This window comes from Miniopterus natalensis, chromosome 13 (assembly GCF_054644295.1).
Source record: "Miniopterus natalensis isolate mMinNat1 chromosome 13, mMinNat1.hap1, whole genome shotgun sequence".
Classification (NCBI taxonomy): domain Eukaryota; kingdom Metazoa; phylum Chordata; class Mammalia; order Chiroptera; family Miniopteridae; genus Miniopterus; species Miniopterus natalensis.
In genome coordinates, this window is record NC_142093.1 from 61,995,339 (window position 1) to 62,013,251 (window position 17,913).

Below are 17,913 nucleotides of genomic sequence, written 5' to 3' on the forward strand. Positions count from 1 at the left end.
TACCTATCTGTGATTGGTTCTTTTCCCGCCCTGCTTGTTCCCTCCATGGAGGATCTTCTGTTCCCTTGCCATGTCTCCTCACTCATAGGAAACTGTGCTCTAGTCTCTCCAGTCTTCATCTCTCTTCCCTCCAGGCCAAGTGCCCACTCTCTACCAGAAGCACATTTCTCACCCTCTTCATCTAAATCCTACCTGTGTCAAGACACATCTCAAGTATTATTTCAAATGTCAAATCAGAGTGATCTCCACAAGGAAGGGGGTGTGTGGGGAGGGAGAAAAAGTTATAGGGGTTACATATGGGGATGGAAGGAGACTTGACTTGGGGTGGTGAACGCATAGTATGATATACAGATGGTGCATTACAGAACCGTGTACCTGAAACCTATACAATTTTATTAACCAACATCACCCCAATCAATTCAATTAAAAATAAATAAAAAGTGGTGGCATTTGGAGGGTGATGAGATCATGAGGGTAGATTCCTCAGGAACAGGATCCCTTTTAAAGAAAACCCTAGACAAAAGTTATTGGCGGATCACTTTGTAAATTACATTTCTAACCTCTATGCTGAAAATGTGAAAATAATATTGAATGTCTGCTCTAACTGGGAAAAAAATAATTTTCAATAAAAATGCTTCAAGTAAAATAAAAGTCAGAGTGATCTTTAACAAATATAAATCAGATCATTTCACTGTAGTGCCTAAAAGCCCTAAATGGCTCCAGCAGTGGTCAGCTGTCCAGAGGGCATCGCCTGTGATGGTGGGACACTGCTGGGATAGGAATGCCCTGTCTTCTTCCTCCAGTTGCTCCCATAACTGTTTTAGTGGCACCGGGCACTGGTGCAAGGCAGAACTGTGCTTCCTTGAGGGCGAGCTAAGCATCACTTCGCTGCTCTGGTGTGGTAGCACAGAGAACAAAATATTTTTAAAGCTTCAAAGATTCTAATAGCAGTTTCAACCCACTCAAGAGATCTTTATCTGCCCTTCCCTGCACCCCAGCCAGCCAGGCTCACCCAGCCTTGAGGACAGAAGGCTAGGACATTGCTCCCCAGGCATCCAAGGTACATTCATCTGGTCAGATGTCTGAGCAGAACTGCAGTTCTCTTAGGATGGAAATGGAGGTAGGCATCAGACAGGATCAGCCAAACATGAGGACACTAAACTTTTCATGACACAGTGACTGGATCACAGCTGCAGGACCCCTAAATGGGCTCTTTCCCCCACAGCGTCCCAGCAGACCCAACAATTTCCCACAACAGGTAGTGGCTCCTGCCCTCTGGGAACACAAGGACCCTCTGCAAAGCCTTTGAGCTCATGCAGCTGATCTCAGGCTGCACATTACAGACACGTAAATCCTGGGAAGTGGACTGTTTTGACTTTTTAATTCCATTCTTTCAAAGACAGGCAGGCCTGGGTCTTTTGTACACTGCTCAAAGGTGCACGAGCATCCAGCGAGTAACAGCTAGACATGGTATACCTGTGACATTTACTGAGTAGCCTCAGACAAAGCACTGACACTGAATTTGAACCTGTATCAAACTAGTGACCACCACTCTCCCCTACCTGGGGACTCACTGAGATCCTACCTCATGCAACTTGAGTAACTCCAGAGGCTCTTTCAGGGACTTAGCCTAACAGGCCGCCAGCACATGGAGGATGGCAGCAGCGGATCATGGGGAGCCTTTGGACCTTTGCTGATCTTCCCCAAGGCTCAGTGCTAGTAAAAAGCCAGCTTGGTGTAATGACTGAATGTTCTTGCATTCAGTTAGGCCCAGCAGAGGCAGCCACCAACTGTGAGTTGCTTTGTAGCTCCAAATACATGGCCCTGGGCCAGTCACAGGAAGCATCTGACATTGGCTAACACCAGAGTCCCTCCCAGGAGACTCTAGGTCCAACGTGCTCAATGGCCAGCTACAGATAATATCAGAGCAGGATCCAATTAATTCTCAATTGATTAATCTAATTCACAAGCTAAGTGGATCCAAAGGGAGATCTCAACAAGAACCAGACTCTGCCGAGACCAATTCTATTTCACATGATCAGCACCTGCACAGCAGCTTGTACACTGTGGTCAGGGTTGATCCTCACAATCATCAGCCTGGAGATCAACCCCACACACGCACGGACCAATAGCAAACAAGACAACTACAATAGGAGAGCCCACATAAAAGATACCAGGGGCATTCCCGGAGCATTGAGATCAGGTTATCAAGAAGAATGAGACACTGAGTCCCACAGGAAACCTACTACATAAGGCCACACTACCAAGACTGGGAGTCTAATACACAGAAGCAAACACACAGAGGCAGCCAAAATGGGGAGACAATGAAACATGCCCCAAATTAAAGAGCAGGAGACATTTCCATTTAAAAAGCTAAATGAAGTGGAGGAAGCAATCTACCAGATATAGAGTGGAAAATAATGGTTATAAGTATGTTAAAGGAACTCAGGGGAAGAAAGGATGAAGACAGTGAGAAGTTAAACAAAGAGATAGTGAACATGAAAAAAGACACAAAAACCATAAAAAAAGAATCAGTCAGAAATTAATAATAAAATATCTGAAGACAAGAACACACTAGAAGAAATAAATAGCCAGGTAGATAAAGCAGAGGATTGAATCTGTGATTTGGAAGACAAGGTAGCAGAAGACACCCAATCAGTGCATCAAAAAGGACAAACAATTTTAAAAAACGAGGACAGTCTAAGGGAGCTTTGGGACAACATGAAACATAACAATATCTGCATCATGGAAGCCAAAGGAGAAAAGAAAGAGCAAGGGATCCAGAACCTTAAAGGTAATAACGACTGAAAAGTCTTAATCTGGTAAAGAAAAAAGCCACACAAGTCCAGGAAGTCCAGAGTCCCAAAGAAGATGAACCCAAAGTGGCCCGCACGAAGACACATCAAAATGAAAATGGCAAAGGTGAAAGACAGAAAATCTTAAAAGAGCATGAGAAAGGCAGTCAGTTACCAAGAAGTTAGCTCCCATAACACCGTTAGCTCCTTTCTAAACAGAAACATTTCAGGCCAGAAGGGATTGGCATGAAATATGCAAAGTGATGAAAAGCAAGGACCTACAATGAAGACTACTCTACCCAGCTAGGCTATCAATTAATATTGACTATTGACAGAGAAATAAAGAGCTTCACAGACAAAAAGTTAAAGGAGTTTGTTACCCACACAACAATATTACGAGAACTATTAAAAAAGGGGAAAAAAAGAAGAGCACAGTTGAAAGTATAAAAGGCAATACATACCGATAATCACTTCAAATGTAAATGCCTTCAATACTCCAATCCAAAGACATGATAGCCGAGTGGATAAGAAAACAAGACCCATATATATGCTGTCAATAAGAGACTTATCTCAGATAAAAGAGATACAGACTAAAATAAAAGTAAAGGGATGGAAAATGATATTTCATGCAAATGAGAATGAAATAAAAACCTGGAGTCGCAATAGCTATATCAAAGTAAACTTTAAAACAAAGGCTATATTAAGACACAAAAAAGGACACTACCTAATGATAAAGGGAACAATCCAATAAGAGCATATATCCCTTGTAAATATTTAGGCATTCCACATAGGAGCACCCAAATATACAAAGCAAATCTTGATGAAGAGCCAGAGACAGTAACACAGGCATAGCAGGGGATTTAAAACCCCACTGACATCAATGGATAGATCTTCCAGACAAAAAATCGGAAAGGAAACAGTGGCCTTAAATTATATACTACATCAGAAGGATTTCATTGGTGTCTTCAGAACATTTTCTAGGACAGACCCCATGTTAGGACACAAAACAAGCCTCAGTAACTTTAAGACTGAAATCATATCGAGAATGTTCTCTGACCATAATAATATGAAACTAGAAATAAATCACAAGAAAAACACCTCTGTACAGGTGATGTATTACAGAATTGTACACCTGAAACCTATTTAATCTCATTAACTACTATCACCTCAATAAATTCAATAAAAAAGAAAATTAAAATAATGAGATGCAAAACAATACTTTCTGGAGATGGATGGTGGTGATCGCTTAAAAACATCAGTATACTTAATGCTACTGAATTGTATACTTAAGTGTGGTTAAAATTGTTAATCTTAAGATATCTACGTTTTGCCACAATAAAATAATGATGTATAGAATTAAAGAAACAAGAATAAAAAACTGTAAAACACAAAGGCATGGAAGATATATTTACATGTTACAAACAATGAATGAGATCAAGGGGAAAAAAATCAAAAGATGCCTTGAAATAAATGAACACGAGGATTGCAACAACCCAAATCTATGGACACAGAAAAAGCAGTCCTAAGGGACAAATTCCTAACATTACAGGCCTACCTCAAGAAACAGGAAAAATCTCAAATAAGCAATCTAACTTTACACTTAGAGGAACTAGAAAAACAAAGAAAGCTCAAAGTAGAAGGAAGGAAATAATGAAAATCAAAGCAGAAATAAAAACAAAGAGTCTAAAAAAAATACAAGTGATCAATGAAGCCCTAGCCAGTGTGGCTCAGTCATTATTGTTGGTGTACCCACTGAAGAGTTGTGGGTTGGATTACTGGTTAAAGTCACATACATGGGTTGCAAGTGCAGGAGGCAACCAAAACATGTGTCTCTCTCACATTGGTGGCTCCCTCTCTCTCTCTCCCTCCCCCCTCCCCCTCCCCCTCTCCCCCCCCCTCTCTCTCTCCCCCCACACACACACACCATTACCCAGTCCTTTCTTACTCCCTTCCATTCTCTCTAAAAATAAAGCAATGGAAACATTTCTTCAAATGAGGAATAACAAAAACAACAACAAAAAGAAACCCAAGAGATAACAAGATTGACAAACCTTTATCAGATAAAGATACTATGAAAAAATTATAGGCCAATCTCCCTGATGAACATTGATGCTAAAATCCTCAACAAAATATTAGCAAACTGGATCCAGAAATACATTGAAATGATCATACATCACGATTAAGTGAGATTTGTTCTGGGGATGCAAGGTTGGGGCAATATCCACATATTGATACAGCATGTGAACAAAATAAAGAATAAAAATCACAATGATCATGTCAATAGATGCAGAAAAAAAAATCAGACAAAATTCAGCACCGATTCATGATAAAATCTCTCAGAAAAGTGGGAAAAGAGGGATCATATCTCAACATAGTAAAGGCCATAAAGGACAAACCCACAGCCAACATCATACTCAATGGGCAAAAACTAAAAGTGTTTCCCTTAAGATCAGGAACAAGAAAGGGTTGTCTGCTTTCACTACTCTTATTCAACATACTGCTGGAAGATGCAGCTACAATGTTTAGGAACAAAAAAGAAATAGCATTTGTAATGGAAAAGAAGAAGTAAAACTATCATTATTTGCAGATGACATGATACTGTATATAGAGAACCTAAAAGATTCAACCAAAAAACTACTAGAACTGATTAACAAACTCAGTACAGTACTGGTACAAAATAAATATCCAAAAATCAGTTGCCTTTTTGTACACCAATAATGAACTATCAAAAGGGAACTAAGAAAACAATCTCATTTACAACTGCATAAAAAAAAAAAAATCTAAAAATGAAATTAACCAAGAATGTAAAAGGCCTGTAGTCCAAAAATTATGATATAGTGGAAAAAGAAGCTGAAGCCCTGGCCAGTGGGGCTCACTAGTTAGAGCATAAGCTTGAGAACCAAAGGGTCAAAGGTGTGATTCCATGGTTAAGGGCACATACCTGAGTGGCAGCTGTGATCCCGAGCCTTGGTCAGGGCCCATGTGGGAGACAATTGATCACTGTGTCTCTCTCACATCAAGGTTTCTCCCTCCCTCTCTCTCTCTCTGTCTCGCTCTCTCCATTTATCCGTCCTTCCCTCCCACTCTCTAAAAAAGCAATGGAAAAATATCTTCAGGTGAGGATTAGCAAAAAGAAAAAAAATGAAGATACAAATAAGTGGAAGCATATATCATGTTCATGGAGAGAAAGAATTAACATCATTAAAATGTCCTACTACCCAAAGCAATCTATAGATTTAACCAATTCCTACCAAGATACCAATGGAGTTTTTCCACAAAAGTCTAACAAATATTCCAAAAATTTACATGGAACCACCAAAACCAAGCCACCAACTAAACAAACAGCACCCTTCCCCCAAAGAGCCACAGCAATCTTGAGAGAGCAGAACAAAGTTGGAGGAATCATGCTGCCTGATACAAAACTGAACTACAAGGACATAGTAATAAAAGCAGCATGGTACTGGCATAAAAAGACATATATGTCAAAGGAACTCAATAAAAAGCCCAGAAATAAACCCACCCATTTATGGTCAATTAATATTTACACAGGACAGGAGAACATCAAATGGGGTGAAGATAATTTAGTCAATAAATGATGTTGGCAAAATTGGACAGATACATGGATAAAAAAGTAAACGAGATCACCTTCTTCCACCATGCACAAGAAAAAAACTCAGAATGGATTAAAGACTTAAACTGTTACACTCAAAACCGTAAAAATTTCAGAAGAAAACAGAGGAAGTAAAATCTCGGCCATTTCTCATGAGAATAGTTGTTCTGATCTATCTCCTCCGGCAAGGGAAACAAAAGAAAAATAAACCAATGGCATTATATCAAACTTAGAAATATTTTCCCAGCAAAGGAAGCCAGCAACAAAATGAAAAGACAATCCACATACATGTAACAATGGCTTAATATCCAAAATTTATGAAGCACTTATAAAACTCAACACCAAAAACCAAACAATCCAATGAAAAAAATGGGCAAAGGATCTGAATAGACCCATCTCCAAAGAGGACGCACAGGTGCCAATAGACATAAAAAGAGGCTCAATGTCACTAATCAGAGAGATGCAAATTAAAACCACAATGAGATATCACCTCACACCTGTCAGAATGGGTGCCATCAATAAATCCACAAATGAAAAGTGCTGGTGAGGACGTGGACAAAGTGAACCCTTGTGCATCACTGGTGGGAATGCATTTGGTGCAGCCACTGTGGAATGCAGTATGGGAGTTACCTCAAAAATTATAAAATGGAATTTCTTTGCCCGGTAAGCGTGGCTCAGCGTTTGAGCATCGACCTATGATCCAGGAGATCTTGGCTTGAGTCCCAGACAGGGCACCTGCTCGGGCTGTGGGCATGATACCCAGTAGGGGGCGCACAGAAGGCAGCCAATCCATGACTTTCTCTCATCACTGATGTTTCTATCTCTCTCCCCCTCTCCCTTCCTCTCTCTGAAACCAATGAAAGCACATTTTTCTAAAACATGGAATTTCCTTATGACATAGTAATTCCTGTTCTGGGAATATGCCCAAGAAACTAGAAACACTGATTTGAAAGAATATATGCTCCTCTATGTTCCTTGCTGCGTTACTTACAGTGGCCAAGACTTGGAAGCAGCCCAAGTGCCCACCAGTAGATGGGTGGAGAAAAAAATGTGGTGCATTTACGCAATGGACTACTATGCAGCTGCAAAAAAGAAGGAAATCTTACCATCTGTGACAGCATGGGTGGACCTGGAGTGTACTATTGGAAGTGAAACAGGGCAGGCAGAGAAACAGTAATACCATAGGATTTCACTTATATGTGGAGTCTAATGAACAAAATAAACTAACAAACAAAATAGGAACAGACACCTGGATAGAGAACCGACCGACTGACAACTGTCAGAGGGAGGGTATTTGCTTGGCTGGGTGAATAAGGTGAAGCGATTAAGCACAGAAAAAAAAAAAAAAACACCTGGTGGACCCAGACATCAGCCTGTGGATTACGAGAGGGAAAGGGGTGGGCCGAGGTAAAGAGAGTAGAGGGGGGATCAACGGTGATGGAAGGAGACCTGATGTGGGGTGGTGAACACACAATACAATATACAGATGATGTATCATAGAACTGTTCACCTGAAACCTATACGATTTTATTAACTTATGCCACCCCAATAGATTCAGTTAAAAAACAGGAGGGACTCTGTGGCACATGCTACATCCTGGATGGATGCTGAAGACATTTTGCTCATTGAAAAAAACGGTTTCAAAAGGAAAAACACTGTGAGGTTCCACTCACAGGATGTCCCTAGTTCCATGGAGTCAGAGATAGAAGGTGAGGTGGAAGGCAGCGGGTGGGCGAGGGGATGGGGGATGTTTAGTGGGGACAGTTTCAGTTGCAGAAGATGGGAGCAGTGATGGGCATGATGGTGGTGATGGCTGCAAAACAGTATGACTGTGCTTTACACCACTGACCTGGGAACTCAAAAATAGTTAAAATGATAAAATTCTATTGTGTAAAATGTATTTTGATAAAACTGTCCAAAAATGAAAACCGAAAAGCAGATCAGGCCTTACACACAGAGCCGTGGTGGGACGGGCTCAGGCTCCTTGAGCTCCTGCTCTCACGAGGCCTCTGGACACAGATATATCATTTCATTTTTGTCTAGTCAGCAAAGAGCACAGCTGAATTTATTTTAGTAGCATACATACAAGTGGATTTTTACGATCCATTCCTCATGTCCTATCAGAATATTCCACAGTAACATTTGTGCATCCTATAGTTACTCAGTACACTGTTTTCATGCAACCAATAAAGGCCAGAATTTCATGACATGCTCTAAGGTCCCAATATATGATAGAACACTCAGGCTTACTTAGTAAGCCTCTGTCACTATGAGAAAGTTCAGCAGAAAATATTCCTTGTATGACACTAAATACGTTAGCTGTTACTTAGTAACTGGGTTTCTTGATAGATTTCTTTTTGAATTTGTAAGTATTCAAAACTTTGAGGTAAATAAAAATTTTGCAACAGATAAGCTCAGCAAAAGTCAGTAAACAGTGAAGGAGTTAACATTTTAATATTAGACCAAATGCAAAGTTTTCATTTTGGTTGGTAAATCTCTTCTGATTACTAGAGCTTGTTGTTTTTTTTCTTTAAAACAACTCTATTTTTAAGTTATGAAAGTTATGTAATTGAAGTTTATAAATGAGGGTGAAAACAATAAAAAAAATCTAAATGCCCCAGATTTTCCATAAATATATATATTTTTATATAGCTGCAATATATAAGCCTTCTGCCCCCTTTAACGTGGTATATTTTGTCCTCTTTCATGTTGCTACAGCACCTTCAGTTACAATTTCTAATTCTTACAAAAATATTCATTCATTAAATAAGCACTCATTAAAATCACCCAGTGTGAAATACTGAGAATGCCTCTCTATTTCTACATAATGTCAATGAATTCTTCCTTCTGTTATTATTTACCTTCTTTTGTATCATTTCCCAAAGTTAACAAAGTGTGACTATGGTGGCTGCATGGACTTTGAAACATGTTGCCAGATCAGTTTCTAAAGGTTTATACTGCCACTCTTGGTTTGATAGGATTACTCCCCTTGTCAGTTACTATGATCTCAGGAGATTTCCCAGGGCAAAGAGGACAGTGGGAATTCCCGTAACCAGAGTCTATAAGGAGCAAATGAAACACAGGTTTCAGAGTGCAGGTTGAGAAAGAACCAGCCGACTCTTTCAGATTCCTGACAGTACAGCCTCCAAAGAGAAACTGGTATTTTGCTTCCTTGTAAGTATTTGCATTCGGTTTCCCGAAGGAGCCTATATGTCTACCATGCTAATTTGACACACCAAGTGCCATTCCAACATTGAATGAAAAAAATGGGCAATGTAAGGTAGGGTGCAAAATTAGCAGGCTCTAAAGCAGTAACAAATATTATATGACATCAAAACACCTGACTCCAATTATATTTCATGTTTTCTACTCCCAATTATAATCTCAATAAATTCTATGTAAAGGCAGAAAGTGTGCTGTACATTTTCGGATGATTCTGGTGCCTTTTTGTACCCATAATGGATGCTGGCAGCTATAAAGTTGTTATGCTATTATGCCTCTCACTTATACTGCTAGTAACATTGGAAGACAAATATCAAAAACAAACTGAATAAAGAGCTTTTCTTTAGAGTAATAGTTGAACTCCCTCTATTAACTATAATGGAAACTAAAGGGGGGCAGATGACCTCTAATACCACCTAGTACTGGGAAAAAGCATCAAATATATTACAGAAGCCAGAAAAAGAAAGACCACTGGGTGCCTCAGCAAGGAAAAGCCCTAACCCACCTCTGGCACTCCAGGGCAAGGCAGTGAGTAGGAAAGTCCAGTGCCCCAAGCAGGGCCTCTGGGGAGTACCCAGGCTTTGGGGGCCTAGGAGAAATGGCCTTGGCCACTCCTCCTCGAGCATCTGGGCAGGAACAGGAGGGCAGGGCCAGGCAGAAAGCACAGGCACCTTCTTTCTTCCTCTCCACTACCATCCCCGGCCTCTCACTCCTTCTGCATCTAGGCCTGGAAACGCATAGGCCTAGGCTAAGCCAGCACCCCCCACACACACCCCAACAGCAGACAGGCACTCAGAGAGAAGAGGAGTGAACAGCCAGCAGGTGTGAATACAGAGCTCGAAATGAGGGAAACATGAGAGGTGTTCGGGGGACTGTCCTCTTCCCATCACTCTTCTAGGGCAGCATGGATGAGGGATGGGGAAAGGACAAATCATCCGTTTCTTTGTTATTAAAACCAGACTCAGGAAGACACTAAATCAACATGAGCAGAACAGAGAGCCACCACTTAAGATGGCTAGAAACACTGTGTCCAGGCAGAGACACAATTGTCAAATTAAACACCACAACGAAGGTTAGACAGATTGTAATCTCAATAAGAGATTTAGAAAACAAGCTTCAACTGTCTCCGAGAAGCCACAGAAAAAGGGTAGAGAGGACAAAGTATGGGAGGAAAAATTAAGAGACAGGGATAAGGATCTAGGAAAACTGAAGGAGGAACAATCAGCGAATCAATAAATTTTCTTTGAGCTGGAAAAAATTTAAGTTTTAATATTAAAAAAAACACAACTCACTGAACTCTGAATATTAATGAAAAACGTCTCGAAATACCTCATGAAGTTTCTGAATTTCAGAATAAAAGATAGAAAATGATGAGGCATTCAAATGGCAGACAAAGGAGAGAAGCTTCCCAGCTTTTGAAATTAAGAAAATTAAAGAATTAAAAAAATTAAACTGGCATACTGCTCCCGTGAAACACTAAATATTAGAAGACCACAAGAAAAAAGGTCTGATGGGCAAAGCTGTAACCTAAGGATTGGAAATCCAGCTGCACGTGGTGGATGCTAATGGGAAGGGGGGAGGACCACCGCCAAGGTCTGGGAGAGCGCCGCCTTGCTGGCTAACAAAGGACCAAGGCGCGGTAATAGGAGCACTACCTGAAGCAAAACTGCACAGGTGTCAAGTCCCTGGACCAAGAAAGGCAGCCACTCCCACAGTTGTTACTTGTTGTTACACTATATTTTGTTTGTCATTACCATGATTATCTAATACCATGGCTGTGGTCAAGAATTTAACTTTCAATGGAGCCAAGGTCATTTGCTAACATTTTTTCCCCTCTCAAAACTGCTTAAAGGGACCCAAACTATTAGATCTTCACTCCCTCTGAAAAATAGCATATATCTCAAATCCAAAAAGATATGTGTCTCTGAGGAATTTCTATTCCTCTGGCACTCAAAAATGCTAAGGGGAGGTCACAGCCTTTTATTTCCATATCTGGCCCTGCAACTGAATATTTACAGCATATTTATAATACTGAATATTTAGAGCATGTTCAAATTCTTATAACATAGAAAGTAAAATAGATAACGCCAAAAAGACACCATTAGAAATGGAGAAAGTCTCAAACATTATTTCTGGGTTCTTCCTCTTAGATCTCAACAAAACAAACTAGCTTTTAATGAAGTTGATAAAATGGTGTTATTTCTAAGTTAGAGATTACGCTCCCTGTTTCAATTGCATTTCACATAGATAAAGAATTTTAAGTATACTTATGATGATGGTAACACAATTTTAATGCACTGTAGCTATTTATGATTGCATCTGATACACCTCACGATCTTGAAAGGTAGATAGGGAAAGTTTTACTGCATTTTACAGATGTCAAACAGGCCCACATAGATTATGTAACTTGTCCAAGTTACCGCACAAGTAAATGGTACCGCACAAGAAGATGGGTCTCTGGATTTCAATTCAAAAGCTTTGCTCAGGAGCTCATGCCTCTCAGGTCTCAAATTTCAGGTCTATGTCTAACTCCAGACTAAACATAGTCTGTGTTTTTCCCATTCCACAGGAGCATTGCCTAGATTGCTCCCCATTTCCCTTTCTTACAGAAGGTCCCTCATAAAGCCCGGATACTGGCAAGCCTTAGGTTCTCGGAGATTGAGTACCATGGCATCTACCAGTCATGAGCTTGAAATGAACTGTGTACTCTCATTTTCTTTAAAAAAAACACTCACCACTTGAAGAAGTGCGGGGAGCCGCTGTGGCCCCAGGCATGGAGGAGCTGCCTGGGTGAGCTGCAGATGTGCTCTCCTGCTCCCTGACCCAGACCTGGAGGCACCAAGGTGATACTAATTTAGCTTGCGGCCATAAACTCTAGAAAGGCTTATTAGGAAGCTGGCCCTGGCCTGAAGGGTTAAGGGGACAGTCAAGCACATACCAAGCCAAGGACTCAATCCTCCCCAAAAAGTTCCCATTAGAAGCCGAGACAAAGATCGTTACCAAGGTCTGAGCTCCTGCAGGAGGCAGGATGTTTACTCCAAAAGAACATTCATATGGCCTTAAAGGAATTACTTTGTATCGGGCAAGGGGAAGGAATGTGGGGCAGGGTGCTATTCAGCAAAAACAACAGCATGGGTATAAATTGAGCTTGGAAAATAACCTTGGGGCTGCAGCAGTCACTAGCTGCAGTCCTCCGGATCCCATCTTTTTTGTGTCCGTCTTTTCTCCATCCTCACCCAGCAAAGAAGAAACTTTTTCCATTTAAGAAGAAAACATTCCTCCTTTGCAGAGAAGTTACCTACCTTTCCCCCAACTAGTTTCCATACTCTGGATGTATTTTAGGTGTGTTTATCCACTTGAAAAAGGGTGTGTAAAAGGAGGAAATCTATGACATTTTCCTGAGGCCAGAATTTATAGGCAGTTCTCTTGAGCCACAGTCCACCTACGTATCTTTGACTTTCTGGTTACATACAGTTTTAATAATCCTAGTGTTTTACTTTACATGTATTTTAAAAACACAGCACAGAAAAAAAGTCCGAACACAAAGTACTATATGAAGTGTAGTGGAACAAAAAATGGTGAACAGGGGTCCACTGATTAAAAAACTGCTGGCCTGAAAATGTCCTAATTTTATAAGATGTATCAATAGACTGGTATTCTGCATTCCATTTTATTCCTCTATGCCAGTAACCAAATCTACTGCCTCTTGGCTCCAAATTCACCATTTTTCACTGCTGACTCTGCCACTAATGGGCTGAACTCGAAGTATTTCTCCTTTGCAGTGAGCATGATGTTACACCTTATGAGTAGGGGGCACTGGAGGGACAATGCAAGAGGACAAGGCCACCACAGGGTCTGATGTACTAGTGTTTTTCCTGCTGCTGTGCCTGTACCAGTGACTATGGGTACAAACAACATCCAGTGGTTTTGGGCCCAGCTTTGAACCCGGAGTGACAAACCTTCAGTGCATTCAGAGCTTCTGCCTGTTGACCACCTTGCCATGGTCCTTCCAAAATGGACAGCATGCACCATCCTGCCAGCGGGCCAGCTCCCAGGGCCAGGACTCCTGCCATGTTCCTGCCTACCAGCTTCCACCTGCCTTCAGCCCCAAGAGGTGTTTCCTGCTCGCCAGTCCTGGCAGTGGCTTCTCACTGGCTGGCCTCAGTTCACCTTCAACCCCAGAGCAGCATTTTCTGTGGAGCAGCTCTGGCCTAGGCAACCCAACAAACTCCTGTGCCATCAACTCAGCTGTGAAGTCCACACCTTCTCCAGTGAGGTCTGGATCCCTGTTGGGGAGCTCTGTGTCTGGGATACTGGGCACCTCTGAGGAAGTGGGTCTGGTATAATAAAACGGGGAGCACTAAATTAAACTGTGCCTACTGAAATGTGTGAGCTCCAGCTCACCTCTCTTCCTCCCTGAATCTCTCCCTAATCAGCACCCAGAACGCTAGGGGCAGACACCCCCTAAGAGGAGACTGGAGGCTTATCATCCAGAAACAGACTAGCCCAAGAGAAAAGATGTATATATTATGACACTTGAAACTCCTATAAGGAAGGGGTTGGGTCCCCCCTCTACTGCCCTGAAGTGAGGCCCACCAGTTAAGCTCCAGCCAACAAAAGGCCTTCTGATCAACTCTTAGTGCCTTGCTTTAAAATAAGAGTATTTAGAATCGACAGTTGAAAAAAAGGTTCCAAAATGAGTGGATGGGAAACACACACACACTGACACACACACCCCTCAGAGAAAAGAAAACAATGTATCCACAAAATTACAACCAAAGCATAAAAGAGGAAAGTTCAGAGAACAAGACAACTGTTCTTAGAAATTAGGATAGCAATAGGTTCAGTCTTGATTGTGGTGGTTACGTGAACCTAGCCATGATAGAATGACATTGAACTATATGCACACACTATCCCAATGTCAAATTCCTGGTTTGCATACCGTGTTATAATAGAAGATGTAACCACTGAGAGAGGTGGGTGAAGGGAATATGGGGCTACTGTACTACCTTTTTAACTTCCTATTAACCTATAATGATTTCAGAATAAAATGCTTTTTTAAGAGGCTACTGAGAAAGGGAGAAGAAAAGAATTATAAGGAAGGTAGAGCTGAGGACATCATTTAAGAGATAAATCAGTAATGAAGAACTGATATGCATATCTGCATAGCCAATGGGCACAGACAATAGTGTGGTGAAGGCCTGGGGGACCGGGGATAGGAGGAGGGCGGCTCGGGGGGGAGGCCTGGGGGGACATCTGGAATACTGTAAACCATAAGAGGTAAAGCAGTAAGACAAAGCAATGTCCTACAAGAGAAAAAGGTTTTAATTAAATGGAGGATCGGTTCTTGAGGCCTAACATTGACAACAGGAACGAGAGAGAGAGAGAGAGAAAAGAGAAAAATCCTATGGAGGAAATTAACAATAAAATAATACAAGGAAGTTCCTCCAAATTTAAGAACGTGAGTGCCCTGCTGAAAACTGAGGAAGAAGTGTTGAGAACAATGAATGAAAAAAGTCACAGCCGCCTCACTGGGAAAGTTCAGGATGCTGGAGATGAAAAGACTCTGAAAGCTTCCAGAGGGCAAGGGAAAGAAGGAAGCTAGCTCCCGTGTGATGGGAACTGGAGCAGTGGGCCTTTTGACCCACAGCCCTAGAAGCAGGGAGCTAGTGGAGGGATGCCTTCAAGCTTCCAAGACGCCCGCCACCCCGAGGGAAGTCATTCTTTCAAGATGGTAGAAGAAAGTGATTTTCAAAGGCACAAGGACTTACATTTTTTACCTCCCATACACCTTTTTTTGGGGGAAGTTCCTGGAGAATGTGCTTCACCACAAAGGGGGGAGGGAAGCAAGAGGAAGACCCGAGATCCAGAAAACAGGAAAATACACATAAACAGAGACAAAGACTCTCTGTTCCCGGGGCAGAGGCATAGGGACATCTTTCCGGCAGGGAGGCAGCTTAGTGAGAGCGGTTGGTTCAGGTTGGACCAGGGAGGCACAGACTCCAATCACAAGATGAAACTGAGACTACTGATCTGGCCTAAATTATGGCCCCCCTCCTCCTGCCCCCAATTCATATATGAAATTCTAACCCCCAAGGTGATTGTATTAGGAGATGGGGTCTTTGGGAGGTACTTTTGCGAACTAGAGTAGAGTCCTCATAAAGGGTACTAGTACCTTATAAAGGAGACCCCATGGAGATCCCTAGCCCCTTCAGCCACTTGAGGACACAGAAGCCTTCAGCTGAAGGAGGGTCCTCACCTGGCCATGCTGGCTCCTGATTTCAGACTCCCACTTCCAGAACTGTGAGAAATAAATTTATGTTGTTTATAAGCCTCGGTCTGTGCTGTTTTGTCACAGCAGCCAGAATGGATTAAGACAGCTACCAACAGTGTTTGTCTATATTGAAAGGAATATTACAATTCTATCAGAGGTTTGTTTTTGTGCTTTTCAAGGGAGGTAGGTTAAAATATGTATCATAAAGACAACTAAGGAAATTTAAAAAATAAGAAGGGCAATTACTGACTTTAAAGGGAAAATGGTATAATGAAATAACATCTAATTCCAGTACACACTGTGGCTCAGGCATGAGCAATACTAACACAGTCATAATCTTGTAAATACCAATTTAACTAAAATGTATGAGCAATGGGAGAGGGGGAAGTATGTACATATAGAGAGACTGTAAGTTAATTAACATCTACCTTTGGAGGAAGTCAACAGAATCTAAGATTGATAACATTAATAGCAGCACATTATTTTGAAACATAAATATTGTACTACAGATGCGGACATATAAACCGCTAGAAAATAAGAAGTTACTACTTCTTGGGGGAAGGACTTTGAGGAGGGGAGGGCTGATGGGGAGATCTCCTGCTTCTCCTAAGCCGTCTCAGTCTCTCTGATTTTTTAAACTATGTAGAGGTATTATTCTATTAAAAAAAAAATTGACCTAAAAAAATTAAGTCCAAAGAACTTTAAATGAAAAACACTATAGGTGACCATGACTAAAATCATGAAGGTCTTGGAAACAGCACTTATGCAATGAAGTGCCACTGGAGGGTTTTAGCAAGCAAGTGACAAGATCAGAACTGTACTTTACAAAGAAATTATTGAGACAGAAAAAACAAAGGATGGAATGAAAGAGGGAGAATTTGAAGATGACATTTCTAGTTGTCACCACACTGGTGCGAGGAGAGAGCACCCAGGGCTCCACTTGTGGTAGGAATATCAGAAGAGCATAAACGGTGGCCACCACGAGGATGTTGCAATATCCACTTATCTGGTAGTTCTCTGACCATAAGTTAGTATTCAATACAAGGAAGGGGAAAGCCAGTCTGAATTACCGTAGTCCTCTTGTAGGACATCTTCTCATATATGGACAAAGAACTACCCTGAGTTATGAGTCAGTTTTTCAAGAGGTTTCACCTAGTGTGGATTTTACTACGTCCCAATGAGACCACCCTTGAGAAAGCTGAGTGGCCAAGTCCTGGACCTTTGGGCCAGGAAGCCACACCTTGAAAGCAATGGTGCAGGGTGAAAATCACAAAGCTACATTTAATCACACACTCTTTCATTCCCCAGGCTCTGCTTACGTTTAGGAACAGGCGAAAGAACATCAGGTTATCTCTTATTTTCTTTAATAATGTGGCCACAAAAAGATGGATCAGAGAAAATGAGGTCGACAGTGTTTCTGGATTTCAGGAAGACATGTGACGGAAGAACTGAATCTATTATCTCCTGCTATTAATCGATTAGAAATGAGTCCTCATTTGCAAAACAGTGGGGAAGGAGTGCCCTGTGGATGTGCATGAGAACCAGGATTCTGAGAAATAAGTACGGATCAACCAGAAAGAAGAGAGTCATACCTACACAAACGCACTCAGGGCCAAGCCACAAACTGGAAATCAAAGTTAGGTCCAGGTTTGCCCCCAACATCCCCCCTTTACTGCTCAGATCCTCACTCCGCCAAGTGTGGTCCTGGGGCCAGCAGCAGGGGCTCCCCAGGGCGCTTGTTAGACAAGCAGGGCCCCACATCAGAACTAATGAATCAAAATCTACATTTTAACAAGGTCCCTTGGGATAATGATGCTCATTAAAGGTTGAGAAACACTGACTTAGAAGACGGAGAGGAATCCTTCCAGCCTTCCCCGCCCGGATGCTTCTTCAGATGCTGCCACAACCACCCTGGTGCCCCAAACTGCCAAGGCAGCAACAAGACCTTCCCAGTGGGAAAGTGGGAAGGGGGATCTGGCACCTCAGTCTCTTCTAGAAATGGACTGCAGGAC

The 17,913-nt window shown here is 41.7% G+C and overlaps 1 non-coding gene across 1 annotated transcript; it reads left to right on the forward strand.

Moving 5' to 3' along the window:
- The first annotated feature begins 718 nt into the window (after positions 1-718).
- Positions 719-913, forward strand: LOC148091738 (small nucleolar RNA SNORA74). Its single transcript, XR_015715609.1, has one exon. It is a non-coding gene; the product is annotated as a small nucleolar RNA SNORA74 (small nucleolar RNA).
- Positions 914-17,913: the final 17,000 nt, after the last annotated feature.